This window comes from Pseudophryne corroboree, chromosome 11, assembly GCF_028390025.1.
Source record: "Pseudophryne corroboree isolate aPseCor3 chromosome 11, aPseCor3.hap2, whole genome shotgun sequence".
NCBI classification, from domain to species: Eukaryota; Metazoa; Chordata; class Amphibia; order Anura; family Myobatrachidae; genus Pseudophryne; species Pseudophryne corroboree.
In genome coordinates, this window is record NC_086454.1 from 130,402,388 (window position 1) to 130,424,436 (window position 22,049).

The following is a 22,049-nucleotide window of genomic DNA, read 5'->3' on the forward strand; positions in this document are numbered from 1 at the left end:
CTGAGTGATTTGGAACGCGGTATCTTCACAGTTACTATGTTACTACATTACTATGTTACCCATATTATTTCCTTACTAGCAGGGCCATCCCGAGGCCAAATTTTTGGGTAAGCGAATATATACTTTGGTGCCCCCCTAATTACTGTTGCGCGTGTCGAATTCATGCGCCTGATAAAATTAAGGGGGCCTCATGGGAAAAGTACACATATAGTGCCCCTTACACATTATGCCCACTGTAGTAGTGCCACTTACACATGCCCACAGTAGTAGTACCCCTTACACATTGGGCTAGAGTGAGTCAACTGTTTTTCCCAGTGGTGGCGAAGTTAAATGCATGAAAAGTGACCCATTTCAGTGCACAGGACTTTCCGCAGTGCGCCCATTAGTTTGGTAGGATTTAGCCACTTTATGCAGCTAAACCGAACCTCTACGGCCGTGATCAGAGTATAATAAAAGATTAATTGAATATTGCCCATTATGCCCACAGTTTTAGTGTCCATTACACATTATGCACACTGCTATAGTGAACCTTATACATTAAGGCCATTGTTGTAGTGCCCCTTACACATTATGCCAACCATTGTAGTGCCCCTTACACATTATGCCCACTGCTGTAATGCTTTTACACATAATGCCCACTGCTGTAGTGCCCCTTACACATTGAAAGTCATTCCAACCCGTTCGCACGCAGTGGTTTATCACTGCTGTGCGAACGGGTGTGGAATGCGCATGCGCGGCGGCCACAGTGCGCGACTTTGCCCGGTAACAGGGGTCACCGGGTAATGTCGCATCTAAAGAAGAAAGCGGTTGCAGGACGGACTGAAAGAAGATTGACAGGAAGAAGGCGTTCCAGGGCGTATCCGGACCGTTTGGAGCCATTTTCGGGAAGTAGTGAGTAAAATGCAGGCGTGTCAAGGAGAACGGAGGGCGGAGGAGTGACGTCACAGCCGGGCCCATCATCGCTGGATCCATCACACAGGTTAAGTAGGTATAGGCCTAGTCTAGTTTTGCTTGAAATTTTTTTAGCTTAGCAGGGCTGCACAAGCGATCGCAGCCCTGCTAAGCTAAAATACACTCCCCCATAGGTGTGTACTAGTTGATCGCAGCAGCAGCAAAAAGTTGCTGGCTGCGATCAACTCGGAATGACCACCCTTATGCCCACTACTGTAGTGCCCCTTACACATTTATTTATGGCTAATGTATTACCTGATATGCCCCCTGTGCAGTGCCTGATTGCAGACTCCAAGAACAGGCAATGGTATTGGTGCCACCACATAATTTCCGGCACAGCACCTCAAAATAATTACTACTCCCAGCAGCCCTTGCTGTCCGGCAGCAAAGGCTTCTGGGAGCAGTAGTTTCTTTTGTGCTTCATCACAGTACTATAGTGGGGTGCAGGGCAAATGCAGGATTTGCAAGGGAGGGTTTCGGTGTGTGTTGCACACAGGGGTGTAGCGAGGGTGGCTCCAGTGGAGCACGAGCTCCGGACGCTGAAAAAGTTAGAGGGCGCGCTGTCACCCACCACCCGCCAGCCGCCAAGCAGGAGAAGCAGAGGAGGCGCACACTGACTTGGACTCAGAGACTAGGTAGGGAACAGGGTAGGCCAGAGGCGAAAGCAATAGACAATGATTTTGGTGCATTATTTTCACTGAGGTCTGTGGGGGGGTCGCATCTAGGGCATTATTTGGGGCATTATTTTCATTAAGAAATTCGGGGGTTGTGAGGTCAGGTCAATTTGGGCATATATAGTATTTTTTATTTATTTGAATTAAACAAGTAAATAGTTAAATATATCTACATCCATAGCGGCTCTACCATAATGTAATGTGTATAAGGGGCTCTACTGTGCGGTGTAACATGTAAGGGGCTCTACTGTGTGGCATAACGTGTATAAGGGGCTCTACTGTGTGGCATAACGTGTAAAAGGGGCTCTACTGTGTGGCATAACGTATATAAAGGGTAATACTAGAATTAGAATTAGAATCAGCTTTATTGGCCAGGTATACTTGCGTATACTAGGAATTTGTCTTCGGTTTGCTATACAACAGACAAGTAGGTAACAGATAAGCAGGTGGGGGTGGGGAAGGACAAGTAAAGTCATACAGATAGGCATACCGTAGGGACACAAGTTAGTTACATGTACGTCTAGTCAGTCAGTGTTCAGCAGGCCGACCGCTTAGGGAAAGAAACTTTTGAGGCTTCAGGTGGACCTGGCGGGGATGGCCCTGTAACGCCTGCCTGAAGGAAGCAAGTTAAACATGCTGTGGCCGGGGTGTAGCTGGTCTTTTAGTATCTTCGTTGCTCACTTTTTAGCTCTGGACAGGTACAGGTCCTGGACTGAGGGAAGGTCGGCCCAATTATCTTCTCTGCGGTACTGACCACCTTTTGGAGCCTGCATCTGTCCCTCGCGCTGGCGGAGCTGTACCATACCAGTATCGAGGAGCACAGTACCGACTCCACAATCGCGGAGTAGAAGAGGAGCAGAAGCTTCTGTGGGATGCTGAACTTCCTTAGTTGCCTGAGGAAGAACAACCTCTGCTGCGCTTTCCCGACAGTGGCGTCAGCGTTGGACCCCCATTTAAGGTCCCGGGAGATTGTGGTCCCTAGAAACTTGAAGGAGTCCACTAGCGATACTACACTGTCAGCAATCGTTAGCGGAGGTGCACTAGCTGACTTCTTCCTGAAGTCCACTATCATCTCAACAGTTTTAAGGGGGTTGAGCACAAGGTTGTTGTGGGTGCACCACTGGGCCAACCAGTCTACTTCCTTTCTGTGTGGTGTAATGTGAATAATGTGAGTCCTCTTAGAGATAGAGCGCTATATAAATAAAGTTATTATTATTATATTTTGCCTTTCACATTAGTCCCTGCCCCATGGGCGCTTACAATCTATATTCCTCAACACACACACAGGATGTTTTTGTTGGGAGCCAATTAACCTACCAGTATATTTTTGGATTGGGAGGAAACAAGCATGGGGAGAATATACAAACTCCACACAGTTAGGGCCATGGTGGGAATCAAACCCATGAACTCAGTGCTGTGAGGCAGTAATGCTAACTGTTACACCGTCCGTACTGCCATGCCCCTATTTTGTTGTTGTAAGCCTTTGGCATTCACTGACCCCATTTTAAACATGGGGGTTGCCCAAAGGAAACTTTCGCCCTGAGCTCCACATGGTCTAGAACTGTGCCTGTCACCAATTTAGGATTTTTAAATATTGTTTCTTTTCAAATGTAACATGCACCCAATTCAGTACAGGGGAGGGAGCGCCAAAACATACCCTTGCTCCAGGCACCATGACGCCTAGCTACACCTCTGGTTGCACACACATACATATAATTACAATCCACATGCCTCACACACATTTTTACAATGTAGAATGTACAGATGTGTCCACTTACATCTAGCCTCCCTGCAAGTTAAACAGCCTTTCTAGTCATGCCATGCTGTGACTCGATACCGCTGAGTGTCTTTACATGCAACTTTTTAACAAACTGTGAATAGGACGCACAAGCAGCTTCTGCTGATTAAAATGATTTGTGGTATGCTTATATCCTGTGTGTGCCTGTGGCTGTATCTGCATGCTAAATGCAGCTTTTCTTAGAAAACAATGTAACGTACCATTTCGTATGCAGATACACCCGCAGTCGCACACAGAATATATGCATGCCGCATATAATTTTAATCAGCAGTCTGCTTGTGTGTCCTATTCACATAGTGATGACGCATTTTTTGGGGAAAAAATATGCCTGACGCGGGACCTGTCAGCTCACTCACGCTAGGTATCTCCCGCTACCTGGCGTATTGATGCAAGATGTGTGAGGACACATCTGTATATATAGGGGGATGGTATTGAAATCCCGGCAGTCACCATCGCAATCAAAATCTCCCACAGCCTATCTCTAACACACTTCCCCGTGCGCAGCCTAACCCTAACCTACCTTGCCCCAGCAGCCTAATCGGTGCCCTCACCCAAATGCCTTACCCTGAACCTAGCCCTAACCCCAGTATTCCGCTGTTGATATACTGACTGTTGGGATCCCAATTGCATTGATCTTGGCCGCATACCAGTATAGGTGTATTCCCAATTTGGACTGCAAAATGCCCTATTCCCTACCGCACATACACATTCTGACTGCGGACTGTCTACACCCCCACACACACACTTTGACTGCAGAATACATACACACTCTGACTGTAGACACAGACACACACTCACACATACACACATACACTCACACACACACACACACACACACACACACACACACACACTCAGATTGCCTCCTCCATCACACACACTGGCACAGTGCTGATGACACATGTACAAAGACTGCAGACTGCCCACTCCCCCAACACACATTCTGACTGCAAATCATACACAGGGACTAAGGACTGCCTCCCCCAACCCCCCTTCCCACACGCACACACACACACACACACACACACACACACACACACACACGCACACACGCACACACGCACACACGCAACACGCACACACACACTCACACACTCAGACTAGGGATGGCCATCGGTGTATTCGCCATTGATGGTTGCCATCGATGGTGGAACTGAGAGTAACCATCGATCTTGGGACCTCTACGGTTCTCAATCTACACCTCATCTCTTGGTAAACTAATCAGTTCCTTCAGATTTCAGTATCATTTGTACACTGATGATACTCAAATCTACCTACCCTCCCCAGATTTATCACCATCTGTATTGGCTCGTGTCACTGAATGCCTGTCTGCCATTTCATCTTGGATGTCATCTCGCCACCTCAAACGCAACATTTCCAAAACAGAATTATTTTCCCACCAGCCAAGAGTAGTTACCAACCTGATATCTCCATAACTGTTGACAATGCGACTATCCACCCCACCCCACAAGCTCGCTGCCTAGCTGTGTCCCTTGACTCTGATCTGTCCTTTGTTCCACACATTCAATCTGTCTCTAAATCATGTTACATGCACCTAAAAAACATATCCAAAATACACCCTTATCTTACACAAGACACTGCAAACACTCTAATCCATGCACTCATCATCTTGATTATTGTAATAGTCTCCTTACTGGTCTTCCCAAACATAGGCTCTCACCACTACAATCCATTTTAAATGCAGCTGCAAGGCTAATCTTCCTTGCTATACGTTCTTCGTCTGCTGATCTGCTCTATCAGTCCCTCCATTGTTTACCGGTATTCTACCTGTTAAATATAAAATACTTTTACTTACATACAAGGCTATTAACCAAACTGCACCATCGTACATCTCCTCACTCATCTCAAAATATCTCCCTACCAGACCTCCACTCTGCACAAGATCTGCGTCTCTAATACACATGTATTACTTGCTCCCACTTAAAATGACAGGACTTTATCAGGACTTCACCCACTCTGTGGAATGCCCTCCCACGCACAATAAGACTCTCCTCTAGTCTCCAAACCTTTAAACTGTCCCTGAAAACTCATCTCTTCAGACAAGCCTACCAAATTCCAGACTCACCCACATAACCTTCAATGCTTACGTATCCAATTAAATCCTCTCTGTACAGTCCAGATAATCTCACATATTTTGTCTTACAACATTGCTGTGTGATCAAATCATACAACTCATAAAGAACCTAGCAATCTGGTGGACCATTATGCAACAGGTAGCATCTATCCTTGTGTAACAATGCCTATTTCCCTATACATTGTAAGCTTGCGAGCAGGGCCTTCCTACCTCTATGTCTGTCTGTCTTTTCCCAGTTTTGTTCTATAACTGTTGTTCTAATTGTAAAGCGCAACAGAATATGCTGCGCTATATAAGAAACTGCTAATAAATAAAATAAATAAATCAATGGTCACTAATTGTGCTATGGGCGACCATTGATGGTTTCTGTCATCGATGGCCATCCCTGTTATTTCTGTGAAAGACCCATGAGCCAATCACAGCCCGGGGGCAGGGCTTTGCGGGTGTCGGGGGCGGAGCTATGCTCTGTGTCCCAGCATCTTGTACAAAAAAAACTGAAATATATATTTGTTTAGGCCTAGCCATCGATGGAGGGAAACCATCTGGTTCTCCCCCATCAATGGTAAAAGTATGCAACATCGGTCATAGACCATCGATTGTTTCGAATCATCAATGTTCGATGGCCATCCCTAACTCGGACTGCAGATAATACACACACAATAAACAGGGACTGCAGACTGCCCCCTCCCCCAACACACACACACACACAGACACACACACACACACACACACACACACACACACACACACACACACACACACACACACACACACACACACACATTTAGCCACACACAATAAACAGGGACTGCAGATTGCCCCCTTCCTCAACAAACGTTCTGACTGCAAATCACACACAGGGACTACACATACAGTATATACAGCCATGGACAAAAGTTTTGAGAATGACACATGTATTAGTTTTCACAAAGTTTGCTGCTTCAGTGTTTTTAGACTTTTTTGTCAGATGTTACTATAGCATACTGAAGTAAAATTTCAAGCATTTCATAATTGTCAAAGGCATTAACAATGACATTAAAGCGCATACACACAGGGGGTCATTCCGACCCGATTGCACGCTGCACTTCATCGCAGCCGTGCGATCGGGTTGGAAATGCGCATGTGCGGCGGCCACATTGCGCAGGCGTGTCATTTCGCTGGGCAGTGACGCTGCGAATGGAGAAAGCGGTCGCAGCGGCGACCGCAAGAAGATTGACAGGAGGAAGGCATTCGGGGCATCAAATGACCGTTTTCTGGGAGTGGTGCGGCGAACGCAGGTGTGTCCAGGCATTTGGAGAGCGGATGTCTGACATCAATTCCGGGACCTGCATCGCTGGATCGATTGCACAGGGTAAGTAACTCTTACCCTGGTCTACTTCTCCACAAAACTTCTTTTGCATAGCAGGGCTGCACAAGCATTTGCAGCCTTGTTATGCAAAAAAACCCTCCCCCATAGGCAGCGTCTAGTTGCTACGTGCGATGAACTCGGAATGACCCCCACAGTGCGATGCAGGCTACGGCCAATATTGACTATGCAATCTGGCATGAACCTCCGATATAGTCTATATTGTCCTGCTTGCACAGTTTATTTTTCATTGCAACGTCAACCTCGTGGTGCCATGCATTGGCATCGCAAGGTGTTTCCACGCGGTGTGATATGCATCTTTTCTACAGATATGGCCTATATAGTCAGGGCCGGCGTTTCCATTAGGCAGCTTTAGGCAGCTGCTTATGGGCGGGGGATCTGAAGGGGCAGCTGCCTGGCATCAACAGTACTACAGTCACACTGATTCATTACTGTAGGTCACGGGCCCTAAAGAATAATGAAGAGGCGGTGCAGCTGGAGAAGAGTAGGGGGAGTACGATCACTCCACTTCCCTACCATGCTCCTCTCTATAACGGATCTGTCGTGTCCCCCAGGGTGAAAATAGAAAGGCAGTGGTGAGTGGTCCGACGACCGCCCCATGGGTCTCCTCCCCCTACTTGTACTGGCCAAGAGTCGCACTGGCCCGTCCTCCCCTGCAGGCGATGTCCTCTCTCCCCACCCCCTTTCTCAATCCCCCCACCTCTGCAGTCTGAACAGCCATAGGCATGCGCCCCCTAATCTCCGGCCCCACTCACACATGCATTGCCTGCTACTGCCGGACCACATTGCCTGCAACTGCCGGACCACATTGCCTGCAACTGCCGGACCACATTGCCTGCTACTGCCGGACCACATTGCCTGCTACTGGCGCGCCCTCCCACCCTCCCCGTGCGCTGCGCACCATCACAGTGGTCGGTGCCGGAGCTCTGAGCCACCTTACTCCCCAGTGGTCTTGGCAACCTCCCACCGGCAGCCATCCGGTCACAATTCCCTGACTCCTCCTCCTGCGGCCGCGTCGCAATGGGGCTGCATAGTCACCGGAGCTCGGACTCTCCTGCTTTCGACAATCTCCTCGGCCTGTGGACATGGCAGCGGTGAGTGACTGGAGAGCCCTCTCTGTGTGTGTGTGTGTGTGTGTGTGTGTGTGTGTGTGTGTGTGTGTGGTGTGTGTGTGACCCCCTCTACTCCCCCTGACCATGGTGTGTGGCCCCATGTGCCTCCCCGCCTCTACCCCTGTGTGTGTGACACCTCATGTGTAGCACACCATGTGCCCCCTGCCCCTATGCATTTGACACCATGTGTCCCCCGCACCCATGTACACCCCGTGCCCCTGTGTGTGTGTGTGTGTGTGTGTGTGTGTGTGTGTGTGTGTGTGTGTATCACAACCTGTTCCGCCACCCATGTGTGATGCACTATGCATGTCCTGCACCTCTGTGCATGTGGCGCACTGTGCCCCCCCCACCACACACACACACACACACACACACACACACACACACACACACACACACACTCACACCTTGTGGGACACACTGCACCCTCTGCCTCTTTGTGTGTTACCCTGTAGCGACCCCAGGGGTGAGTGTGTTTTCTGTGGAGGGGTTAAATTGGCATTTTGGTTGTATCTTTTCACCCACGCTTCCACTACCCACTAGTGTCCTATGTCCCTGTCCCCCAGTCGGCATCCACCGGTTCCTCTGTCCCCTGGTCACAGCCAGTCACAGTCCATCACCCCACACCCTTTGCCTCCCCAGTCAGGGTCCACCAGCCCAAAGCCTCTGGCCTCGCAGTCGCAGCCTGACACCGATGATAAGGAATGTCTTCACCTCTGTCCCTCTGTCACAGCCCATCGTCCTGGGACCTCTGCCTCACGGTCGCTGCCTGTACCCACGCACCCTCTGCACTGCTCATGGGCTGTCACCTCGCACAGTGTGCCACCCACTCACACCATCTGCCCACTGGTTGCAGCCAGTCGCCCCACCCTCTGCCACTGCTCACGGGCTGTTGCCTCACACAGTGTGCCACCCGCTCACACCATCTGCCCACTTGTCACGGTCCAACGCTCCATGACCTCAGTACCCTGGTCGCAGTCTGTCGCCCCAAAGGCATCTGTCCACCAGGCTGTTGCCACATTGCCTCTGATACTTTTAGATGTATTTTTATGTGGATCTGGCTTTTTTATGTGTTTTTGGTGGATCTGACTTGGTTTTGGTGTATTTTTATGTGGAAGTGGATTATTTTAGATTTATTTTTATATAGGTCTAGCTTTTTTCTATGTGGTTTTGTGTGAATCTGTCGTTTTCAATATATTTTTATGTGGATTTGGCTTTTTATGTAATTTTAATGAATCTGGGTTTTTTTAATGTATTATGTGGATCAGGCTTTTTCAGGGTATCTTTATGTGGAGCTGGCTTTTTCAATTTGCTTATGGGTATGGCATTTTCAATGTATTTTTGTTTGGATCTGGCTTTTTTAATGTGAGCCAGAATTTCGCATACTCCACCATCCAGTCCGGGTTTGGGGATGGCCATGCTTGAACACAGGTGACTTAGTAGCCATGCTTGAGCACAGATGACTTAGTATCTCACTTTGATTTAGCTATCTGGACTCAAGCATGGATATCCTGGGGGCCTGGACTGTAATGGTGGAGTTTGGGGGGCTCTGATGGGATCCGTGGTGGCGGTGTCATCAGTTCATCATTCATCTCTTCCAGTGGCTTCCTGCCCGTAGTGGTTTTCCAATTGCTCCCTTGTTTCCTTGTATCTCAGCTGTAGGTTAAGGTGTGTACACACGGTGAGATTTTTTTCTTCCGATTTTGACTATATAGTCAAAATCACAATAAAAGTTAGTGCAGATCGCAAGGTGAAAGTCACCTTGCGATACCGATCCGTGGGGTCAGTATCACAAGCCTAGATAGACTGTGCAGGCAAGTCAATTTTGACTATCTAGTATAAAAGTATAGTCAAAATTGACACTTATCCAAAATCGTTGGATACACTGCAATTTAGATTTCAATTTCAACACACCCCACCCAAATCTAACTCTATCTGCACATGTTATATCTGCCCCCCCTGCAGTGCACATGGTTTTGCCCAACTGCTAACAAATTTGCTGCTGCGATCATGTCAGAATTAGGCCCATTATCCAGTTTTGTTTTATTAGTGTTGTTTCCAATTGTAAAGCACAACAGATTTTGCTGCGCTATGTAAGAAACTGTTAATAGATAAAATAATATTGTGTACTGAGAAATGTGGTGCTATTTGTTACCTGTGCTCTGTTTTTAGTTTTTTAGTTACTGTAAAGTTTTATGTACCCTGTACTGATCAGGTGTGTGCCGTATGTACGGCGCTGCAAAACACTTGTAACGCCTTATAAAAAATTAGTGATGAGCAGGTTCGGTTCCTCGGAATCCGAACCCCCCCGAACTTCACCCATTTCACGCGGGTCCGAGGCATACTCGGATACTCCAGTATTGCTCGGTTAACCCGAGTGCGCCCGAACGTCATCATCCCGCTGTCGGATTCTCGCGAGATTCGGATTCTATATAAGGAGCCGCGCGTCGCTGCCATTTTTCACTCGTGCATTGGAAATGAAAAAGAATGTCTCCCAGCGCTATTGTTATTAGGTGTATAATGACTATTTTATGGTAATATTGGTACGAGAAATGAAAATATTCATAAAATCAATATTAGTTAAAAATATAGTATTTTATTAACACAAGAAAAAAACACTTTTCCAAGAAAATCTTGTTCCCTAAAAGTGATCCTAATACCGGTATACACAAAACAATCACATACAACATTAAACATATAAACATGTAGGCATACTGGTGATACGCTAAATAGCGATATATTCACTGGGTTGGAGTTCCTCAGGTAAATGCAGGCATATATACGTGATAATTGTATCACAGTCCTTTATTATGTATGGAAAATTGTCCAAAGAGTCTTAATTGGTACCAGCTGCTTGCTGTGGGTTCTTTCCCAGAGTAGAAGTTAGCACGTATGGCCAAAGATCCTAAACTTCTTAATATGGAATGTCCAAAGTTTTAAACAAACAAACACTTACTTCAAGGTGGTAACTGGAACAGGTGTCTGCCGGCAGACAATTCAGATAGCAGACACCTGTTCCAGTTACCACCTTGAAGTAAGTGTTTGTTTGTTTAAAACTTTGGACATTCCATATTAAGAAGTTTAGGATCTTTGGCCATATGTGCTAACTTCTACTCTGGGAAAGAATCCACAGCAAGCAGCTGGTACCAATTAAGACTCTTTGGACAATTTTCTATACATAATAAAGGACTGTGATACAATTATCACGTATATATGCCTGCATTTGCCTGAGGAACTCCAACCCAGTGAATAAATCGCTATTTAGCGTATCACCGGTATGCCTACATGTTTATATGTTTAATGTTGTATGTGATTGTTTTGTGTATACCGGTATTAGGATCACTTTTAGGGAACAAGATTTTCTTGGAAAAGTGTTTTTTCTTGTGTTAATAAAATACTATATTTTTAACTAATATTGATTTTATGAATATTTTCATTTCTCGTACCAATATTACCATTAAATAGTCATTATACACCTAATAACAATAGCGCTGGGAGACATTATTTTTCTTTTTATCAGCTTTTCTGTGGGGATAGTGGATATCCTCATCTATACTCCCTAGCTACTTCAGTTGATTAGGAATAGCTTACGAGCGCAGTCCTCTACTCTTGGTTTTTTTATTCAATTTCCTCCTTACACAGGAAAGCCAATAGTCCTGCAGGCCATGTCACTGTCAAGTCTGACGATTCCTCTCCTGCCTGGGATTCCTCCGATGCATCCTTGAGTGTAAGCCTACTGCTGCTGGCGCTGCTGTTGTTGCTGCTGGAAGTCGATCGTCATCCCAGAGGGGAAGTCGGAAGACCACTTGTACTACTTCCAGTAAGCAATTGACTGTCCAACAGTCCTTTGCGAGGAAGATGAAATATCACAGCAGTCATCCTGCTGCAAAGCGGATAACTCAGGCCTTGGTAGCCTGGGCGGTAAGAAACGTTTTTCCGTTATCCACCATTAATTCACAGGCAACTACAGACTTGATTGAGGTACTGTGTCCCCGGTACCAAATACCATCTAGGTTCCATTTCTCTAGGCAGGTGATACCGAAAATGTATACAGACCTCAGAAAAAGAGTCACCAGTGTCCTAAAAAATGCAGTTGTACCCAATGTCCACTTAACCACGGACATGTGGACAAGTGGAGCAGGGCAGACTAAGGACTATATGACTGTGACAGCCCACTGGGTAGATGTATTGCCTCCCGCAGCAAGAACAGCAGCGGCGGCACCAGTAGCAGCATCTCGCAAACGCCAACTCGTTCCTAGGCAGGCTACGCTTTGTATCACCGCTTTCCAGAAGAGGCACACAGCTGACAACCTCTTACGGAAACTGAGGAACATCATCGCAGAATGGCTTACCCCAAATGGACTCTCCTGGGGATTTGTGACATCGGACAACGCCAGCAATATTGTGCGTGCATTACATCTGGGCAAATTCCAGCACGTCCCATGTTTTGTACATACATTGAATTTGGTGGTGCAGAATTATTTTAAAAAACGACAGGGGCGTGCAAGAGATGCTGTCAGTGGCCCGAAGAATTGCGGGCCACTTTCGGCATTCAGCCACCGCGTGCCGAAGACTGGAGCACCAGCAAACAGTCCTGAACCTGCCCTGCCATCATCTGAAGCAAGAGGTGGTAACGAGGTGGAATTCAACCCTCTATATGCTTCAGAGGATGGAGGAGCAGCAAAAGGCCATTCAAGCCTATACATCTGCCTACGATATAGGCAAAGGAGGGGGAATGCACCTGACTCAAGCGCAGTGGAGAATGATTTCAACGTTGTGCAAGGTTCTGCAACCCTTTGAACTTGCCACACGTGAAGTCAGTTCAGACACTGCCAGCCTAAGTCAGGTCATTCCCCTCATCAGGCTTTTGCAGAAGAAGCTGGAGACGCTAAAACAGAGTGATTCCGCTAGGCATGTGGGACTTGTGGATGGAGCCCTTAATTCGCTTAACCAGGATTCACGGGTGGTCAATCTGTTGAAATCAGAGCACTACATTTTGGCCACCGTGCTCGATCCTAGATTTAAAACCTACGTTGTATCTCTCTTTCCGGCAGACACAAGTCTGCAGAGGTTCAAAGACCTGCTGGTGAGAAAATTGTCAAGTCAAGCGGAACGTGACCCGTCAACAGCTCCTCCTTCACATTCTCCCGCAACTGGGGGTGCGAGGAAAAGGCTAAGAATTCCGAGCCCACCCGCTGGCGGTGATGCAGGGCAGTCTAGAGCGAGTACTGACATCTGGTCCGGACTGAAGGACCTGCCAACGATTACTGACATGTCGTCTACTGTCACTGCATATGATTCTCTCACCATTGAAAGAATGGTGGAGGATTATATGAGTGACCACATCCAAGTAGGCACGTCAGACAGTCCGTACGTATACTGGCAGGAAAAAGAGGCAATTTGGAGGCCCTTGCAGAAACTGGCTTTATTTTACCTAAGTTGCCCACCCTCCAGTGTGTACTCCGAAAGAGTGTTTAGTGCAGCCGCTCACCTTGTCAGCAATCGGCGTACAAGGTTACTTCCAGAAAATGTGGAGAAGATGATGTTCATCAAAATGAATTATAATCAATTCCTCTGTGGAGACATTCACCAGCAGCAATTGCCTCCAGAAAGTACACAGGGACCTGAGATGGTGGATTCCAGTGGGGACGAATTAATATTCTGTGAGGAGGGGGATGTACACAGTAAAAGGGGTGAGGAATCGGACGATGAGGAGGAGGTGGACATCTTGCCTCTGTAGAGCCAGTTTGTGCAAGGAGAGATTGATTGCTTCTTTTTTGGTGGGGGCCCAAACCAACCAGTCATTTCAGTCACAGTTGTGTGGCAGACCCTGTCGCTGAAATGATGGGTTTGTTAAAGTGTGCATGTCCTGTTTATACAACATAAGGGTGGGTGGGAGGGCCCAAGGACAATTCCATCTTGCACCTCTTTTTTCTTTCATGTTTCTTTGCATCATGTGCTGTTTGGGGACTATTTTTTTGAAGTGCCATCCTGCCTGACACTGCAGTGCCACTCCTAGATGGGCCAGGTGTTTGTGTCGGCCACTTGTGTCGCTTAGCTTAGCCATCCAGCGACCTTGGTGCACCTCTTTTTTCTTTGCATCATGTGCTGTTTGGGGACTATTTTTTTGAAGTGCCATCCTGTCTGACACTGCAGTGCCACTCCTAGATGGGCCAGGTGTTTGTGTTGGCCACTTGGGTCGCTTAGCTTAGTCACACAGCTACCTCACTGCGCCTCTTTTTTTCTTTGCATCATGTGCTGTTTGGGAACTATTTTTTTGAAGTGCCATCCTGTCTGATACTGCAGTGCCACTCCTAGATGGGCCAGGTGTTTGTATCGGCCACCTGGGTCGCTTAGCTTAGTCATCCAGCGACCTCGGTTCAAATTTTAGTACTAAAAATAATATTGTGAGGTGTGAGGTGTTCAGAATAGACTGAAATTGAGTGGAAATTATGGTTATTGAGGTTAATAATACTATGGGATCAAAAGGACCCCCAAATTCTATGATTTAAACTGTTTTTGAGGGGTTTTTGTAAAAAACACCCGAATCCAAAACACACCCGAATCCGACTAAAAATTTTCAGGGAGGTTTTGCCAAAACGCGTCCGAATCCAAAACACGGCTGCGGAACCGAATCCAAAACCAAAACACAAAACCCGAAAAATGTCCGGTGCACATCACTATAAAAAATATGTAATAATAATAATGATGGGGGGGCAGCAGGCTGAAGTTTTGCCTAGGGTGTCGAAAAACCTTGCATAGGCTCTGTATATAGTCCAAATCGGTAGTTATATCACACCGTGTGTATGCAGCTCAAGTTTATGCAAAGAGTCAATATTTGTGTTGACCCTTCTTCTTCAAGACCTCTGAAATTACCCTGGCATGCTGTCAATCAACTTCTGGGCAACATACTGACTGCCTAATCAATGCATGGAGTTTGTCAGAATTTGTGGGGTTTTGTTTGTCCACCGGCCTCTTGAGGACTGACCACAAGTTCTCAATGGGATTAAGGTCTCAGGAGTTTCCTGGCCATGGACCCAAAATTTTTATGTTCTGTTCCCCAAGCCACTTAGTTATCACTTTTGCCTTATGGAAAGCTGCTCCATCATACTGGAAAAGGCATTGTTCATCACCAAACTGTTCTTGGATGGTTGGGAGAAGTTGCTCGGGATATGGTCGTTAGGTCGACACAACTTAGGTCGACACTCATTAGGTCGACCACTGAAGGTCGACAATGCCATTAGGTCGACATGCATTAGGTTGACATGGCCATTAGATCGACATGTACTAGGTTGACAGGTCAAAAGGTCAACATGAGTTTTTCACATTTTTTTTCTTCATTTTTTGGATTTTTTCATACTTAACGATCCACGTGGACTACGTTGGAATGGTAACCTGGGCCAAGCAAAGCGGTAGCAGAGCGAGGCACCTTGCCCAAAGCATGGCGAGCGAAGCGAGCCATGTGAAGGGTCACGGTGCACTAATTTGGGTTCCCCGTCACTTTACGGAGAAAACACCAAAAACAGTCAAAAACCTCATGTCGACCTTTTGATCTGTTGACCTAGTACATGTCGACCTAATGAACATGTCGACCTATTGTCCCTGTCAACCTAATGCATGTCGACCTTCCACGGTTGACCTAATGACTGTCGACCTAAGTTGTGTCTATCCAACGACCCATACCCAGTTGCTCTTGGAGGATGTTTTGATATGATTCTTAATTCATGGCTGTGTTCTTAGGCAAAATTATGAGTGAGTCCACTGCCTTGGCTGAGAAGCAACCCTACACATGAATGGTCTCAGGATGCTTTACTGCTGGCATGACACAGGACTGATGGTAGCGCTCACCTTTCATTCTCCAGACAAGTGTTTTTCCAGATGCTCCAAACAATCTGAAACTTGATTCATCGGAGAAAATTACTTTACCCCAGTTCTCAGCAGTCCAATCCCTGTACCTTTTGCAAAATATCAGTCCGTCCCTGATGTTTTTCCTGGAGAGAAGTGACTTCTTTGCTGCCCTTCTTGACACCAGACCATCCTCCAAAAGTCTTTGCCTCACTGTGCGTGCAGACCAGAGCAGGATTTAGACCTCATGGGGCTCTAGGCTAGATACCAGTTTGGGGCCTGCATCCTTTAACAATCAATAGCACTATATTTTCATTCCTGGTTATGAGCGGCATCACAAAAGTACCATTATGCATGTGTAGTGCGATCGCAGCATGTGCACAGTCTATCAATAATCACTCAGTTGCATGAACATATGCATTGCGTACAAATCTGAATCAGGCCCTAGGTCAGTGATGGCTAACCTTGACACTCCAGCTGTTGTTGAACTACACATCCCAGCATGCCCTGCATCAGTTTTAGCATGGCCAAATAGCAAAACTGTAGCAGGGCATGGTGGGATGTGTAGTTCAACAACAGCTGGAGTGTCATGGTTAGCCATCACTGCCCTAGGTCTTTTGGAAGTAGATCTGAAACCTGTGCACATTTAAAGTAAACCAATTGCCAACAAACAGTGGATGAAATCATTTTGTGTCTCCCAAAATTTCTCATTTTATCAAAGAACATCGCTTAACAAAATTGTCACTAGTCGTTATATGTGAATAGGCTGCATTCTCAGGATTATTGGTTCAGGACCTTGTATTTCTTGGACTGGACAGTATCTAGGTGTATATACAGTCAGGTCCAAAAATATTGGGACATCGACACAATTCTCTATATTTTGGGCTTCTTTACACCACCACAAGGGATTTGAAATGAAACAAACAAGATGTGCTTTAACTGCAGACTTTCCGCTTTAATTTGAGGGTATTTACATCCAAATCAGGTGAACGGTGTAGGAATTACAACGGTTTCTATATGTGCCTCCCACTTTTTAAGGGACCGAAATTAATGGGACAAACTAAACAATCCTAAATCAAACTTTCACTTTTTAATACTTTGTTGCAAATCCTTTGCCGTCAATTACAGTCTGAAGTCTGGAAGGCATAGACATCACCAGATGCTGGGTTTCATCCCTGGTGATGCTCTGCCAGGCCTCTACTGCAAATGTCTTCAGTTCCTGCTTGTTCTTGGGGCAATTTCCCTTCAGTTTTGTCTTCATCAAGTATGCTCAATCGGATTCAGGTCAGGTGATTGACTTGGCCATTGCATAACATTCTACTTATTTGCCTTAAAAAACTCTTTGGTTGCTTTCGCAGTATGCTTCAGGTAATTGTCCATCTGCACTCTGAAGCGCCATCCAATGAGTTCTGAAGCATTTGACTGAATATGAGCAAATAATATTGCCCACTTCAGAATTCATCCTGCTGCTTTTGTCAGCAGTCACATTATCAATAAATACAAGGGAACCAGTTCCATTGGCAGCCATACATGTCCACGCCATGACACTACCACCACCATGCTTCACTGATGAGGTGGTATGTTTTGGTTCATGAGCAGTTCCTTTCCTTCTCCATACTCTTCCTTTCCCATCACTCTGGTACAAGTTGATATTTGTCTCATCTGTCCATAGGATGATGTTCCAGAACTGTAAAGGCTTTTTATATGTTGTTTGGCAAACTCTAATCTGGTCTTCCTGTTTTTTTGTTGCTCACCAATGGTTTACATCTTGTGGTGAACCCTCTATATTCACTCTTGTGAAGTTTTCTCTTGATTGTTGACTTTGACACATATACACCTACCTCCTGAAGAGTGTTCTTGATCTAGGCAACTGTTGTGAAGGGGTTTTTCTTCACCAGGGAAATAATTCTTCTGTCATCCACCACAGTTGTATTCCGTGGTCTTCCGGGTCTTTTGGTGTTGCTGAGCTCTCCGGTGCGTTCTTTCTTTTTAAGAATGTTCCAAACAGTTGATTTGGCTACACCTAATGTTTTTGCTATCTCTCTGATGGGTTTGTTTTGATTTTTCAGCCTAATGATGGCTTGCTTCACTGATAGTGGTAGCTCTTTGGATCTCATATTGAGAGTCGACAGCAACAGATTCCAAATGCAAATGTCACACCTGGAATCTACTCCAGACCTTTTACCTGCCTAATTGATGATGAAATAACGAGGGAATAGCCCACTCCTGTCCATGAAATAGCTTTTGAGTCGATTGTCCCATTACTTTTGGTCCCTTAAAAAGTGGGAGGCACATATAGAAACCGTTGTAATTCCTACACTGTTCACCTGATTTGGATGTAAATATCCTCAAATTAAAGTGGAAAGTCTACAGTTAAAGCACATCTTGTTTGTTTCATTTCAAATCCATTGTGGTGGTGTATAGAGCCCAAAATGTAAGAATTGTGTCGATGTCCCAATATTTATGGATCTGACTGTATGTGTGTTTAAAGGAGACTGCAAATCTATCTTACACAGTAGTTGAAAACTGTATACGCTGAGCCTGGGCCTGAATCTACACAAAGATATTTAGATGTGTAAATCCAGGACGCATATCATCCCTATCCTAATCCTGACATTATCCTTAACCCCAAACCTCACCCTAACCATGACCCCAAACCCAATTCTCTAAACCCTACACAACCCTAATACCCTATCCCTTACCCAAACCTCTAAATTAACCCTAATACCCTAACCCAAACTTCTAACCCTAAGGGTTCAGAAGGAATTACCGGCGGGCCGGGATGCCGGGCATCAGTATACTGACAGTGGCATCCCGGCCACCAGTATACTGGCATCTGGGTGAGTGCTAGAAAGCCCCTTGCAGGCTCACTGTGCCCACCATGCTGTGGGCACGGTGGCTCGCTGCGTTTGCTATAGGTTATGGACACCCACAGAGGGAGAATAGCGTTTAGCGCAGACATTCCAGCAGTGGCATTTCACTGCTAGTCAGGATTCCGGTGTCGGCATTGTGGTCGCTGCTAGGTGACATCTGCCGTGGGGACTGTGGCATGGACACAAAGAGCTGGTGGTGTGGTGCGGTAGGGTACATGCACAGTTATGCGTGTGACTGCGCCCAACTTAGTGCCTATGACATGTAACAATAGTGATGAGTTATCACCACAGACTATGGTGGGCATATCTCTCCTAGGCTGTGTGGCATAGGGCTTTCATTTGGATTTTCACACTGCAAGCACTGGGTGCCTTCCTACTATAACAGTGCTAGAGCGAGAGCATTAATGGGGTGCAGGGTAATTTCACAAGCTAGACACTGACTACCCAACAACCCTGCAATTGATATGTCTGTAAATGCATACTATGAGGAAGACCCCTCCCCCCACACACACATACCTTTTTTTTTCTTCAAGTATACTAGTAGGATTTATTTTTTATGGTAGGTGGGAAGTGGACAGAACTTCCTTACATTACACGTATATTACAAGTAATTAATAGGCACATTGCAGATAATGGGACTCTGGGGATATGGGCGAATCAGCGTGATTAGGGAGGCCAATCCTGGGCCATTTTCTCAATCCTGGGTATCGCGAATGAAAAATGGTCAATCACGGAATTCCTGGGATACCCGGGATTGGTTTGTTTCCTGTCTCCCCTCCCCACACACATAACTGACCACCATAGTACCTGGGAGGGTGGGCAGGTCACTTCCTCTAGTTCAGTGAGGTCCTTGCAGCAGGTGGTGGGCGGCTGGCTGCACAGCGTGACCTCTGACTTGACATCACGCTGCGCAAGGGGAGACGGGAGGGAACCGTGAGGTGCGGGTGGCGTGCGGCTGACTACGCAGCGTGACCTCTGACTTCATGTCACGCTGTGCAGGGGCAGCCGGGAGGAGGGAGCCTCCTGAGGATGCTCAACGCTGCCCAGCATTAAATAAAAAAGGACCGTCTGATCCCCAAATCCCCGGGATTGGAGCTTCCAATCCCGGGATTGAATCCCAGATGATTTTTGGCCTATATTTATTATTATTTATTTATTAACAGTTTCTTATATAGCGCAGCAAATTCCGTTGTGCTTTACAATTTGAAATAACAATAACAAACTGGGTGATAAACAGTCATAGAGGTAGGAAGGCCCTGCTCGCAAGCTTACAATCTATAGGGAAATAGCACCGTTCCTTGTGTACATATGCCTATCTATTGCATAGAATGAGAAGACATGTGAGGATATGTGTGGACTGTACAGAGTGGATGCAATTTGATAGGAAGGTTTATGAAAGTTATGTGGGCGGTTCTGGAATTTGATACGCTTGCCTAAAGAGGTGAGTTTTCAGGGAACACTTGAAGGTTTGGAGACTAGAGGAGAGTCTTATTGTGCGTGGTAGGGCATTCCACAGAGTGGGTGCAGCCCGATGAAAGTCCAGCAGTCGTGAGTGGGAGCGAGTAATGAGTGTGGATGAGAGACGCAGGTCTTGTGAAGAGCGAAGAGGTCGGGTTGGGAGATATTTTGTGATAAACGAAGTGATGTACGTTGGTGTAGTTTGGTTAATGGCCTTGTGTGTGAGTAAAAGTATTTTATATTGAATACGGTAGAATACAGGTAACCAAAGGAGGGACTGACAGAGTGGATCTGCAGACGATGCACGTCTAGCGAGGAAGATAAGCCTCGCCGCTGCATTCAGAATGGATTGTAGTGGTGAGAGTCTCGTTTTGGGAAGACCAGTTAGGAGACTATTGCAATAATCAATGCGGGAGATAATGAGAGCGTGGATTAGAGTTTTAGCAGTGTCTTGTGTAAGGTATGGTCGTATTTTGGATATGTTTTTTAGATGCATGTAACATGATCTTGAGACAGATTGAATGTGGGGAACAAAGGACAGATCAGAGTCAAGGATGACACCTAGGCAGCGAGCTTGTGGGGTAGGGTAGATAGTCAAGTTTTCAACAGTGATAGAGATATCAGGTTGGTACCTACTATTGGCCGGTGGAAATATAATTAACCCTGTCTTTGAAATATTCAGTTTGAGGTGGCGAGATGTCATCCAAGATGAAATGGCAGAAAGGCATTCGGTGACACGGTCCAGTACAGATAGGGACAAGTCAGGGGAGGATAGGTTAATTTGAGTATCATCTGCGTACAGATGATACTGAAAACCAAAAGAGCTGATTAGTTTACCAAGAGATGAGGTATAGATAGAGAAAAGCAGAGGACCCAAGACTGAGCCTTGCGGTACTCCAACTGAAAGAGGTAGCGAAGAGGAGGTAGATTCAGAGAAGCGAACACTGAAGGAGCGATTAGATAGGTACGATAGGAACCAAGAAAGGGCTGTGTCTTTAAGACCTAGGGATTGTAGTGTCTGTATGAGAAGAGAATGGTCTACAGTGTCAAATGCAGCAGATAGATCTAGAAGAATAAGTAGTGAGTAGTGGCCTTTAGACTTCGTAGTGACCAAATCATTAACCACTTTAGTCAGTGCTGTCTCTGTGGAATGTTGGGAACGGAAGCCTGACTGAAGTGGGTCCAACAAAGTGTATGAGTTAAGAAAGTGTGTGAGTCGAGTGTAGGCAAGTCTCTCAAGTAACTTAGAGAGACAAGGGAGCTGAGAGAGAGAGCATTAGGGTCAGAATTTTGTTTTTTTTAAATGGGAGTAATCACTGCATGCTTGAAGAGTGAAGGAAAAATACCAGTAGAGAGAGAGAGGTTACAGATGTTAGTTAAGGTAGGGATGAGCACCAGAGACAGAGCTTTACTTATTTGTGAGAGTAAAGGATCAAGAGGAGAGGTAGTAGAGAAGCAGGATGAGAAGAGTGATGATACTTCATCTTCATTTGTGGGATCAAATGATCCCAGGGATCCCTATATCCCGGGATCCCACCGGTCCCAATCCCGAGGTTGGCCACCCTATGTGTGATGTCAAGACATCACACGGTAGTTGTGCAGTGCTACTCTGGGAACGTTTTGGACAGGCCGGATTTCTTAGTTGGGCCTGTATAAGGGCCCCTTGGGACCCACGTGGGCCAAAGGCGGGTGCCTACGTTGCCTTGTGGGAAATCCGAGCCTGGTGCAGATGCACTCACACCTGCCTGCTGTCATTCCTGAGCAAGTTCTGCACTGGTGGTGCCCTGATCCCGCAGATGAATCAACTTTAAGAGACGGTCCTGGCTTGCTGGACATTCTTGGGTGCCCTGAAGTCTTCTTCACAACTATTGAACCTC

The 22,049-nt window shown here is 46.3% G+C and overlaps 1 pseudogene; it reads left to right on the forward strand.

The window, feature by feature from the left end:
* Window positions 1-7,893: 7,893 nt before the first annotated feature.
* The window catches only part of LOC134969095 (sulfotransferase 1 family member D1-like), a 286,533-nt pseudogene continuing 272,377 nt past the window's right edge, over window positions 7,894-22,049 (forward strand).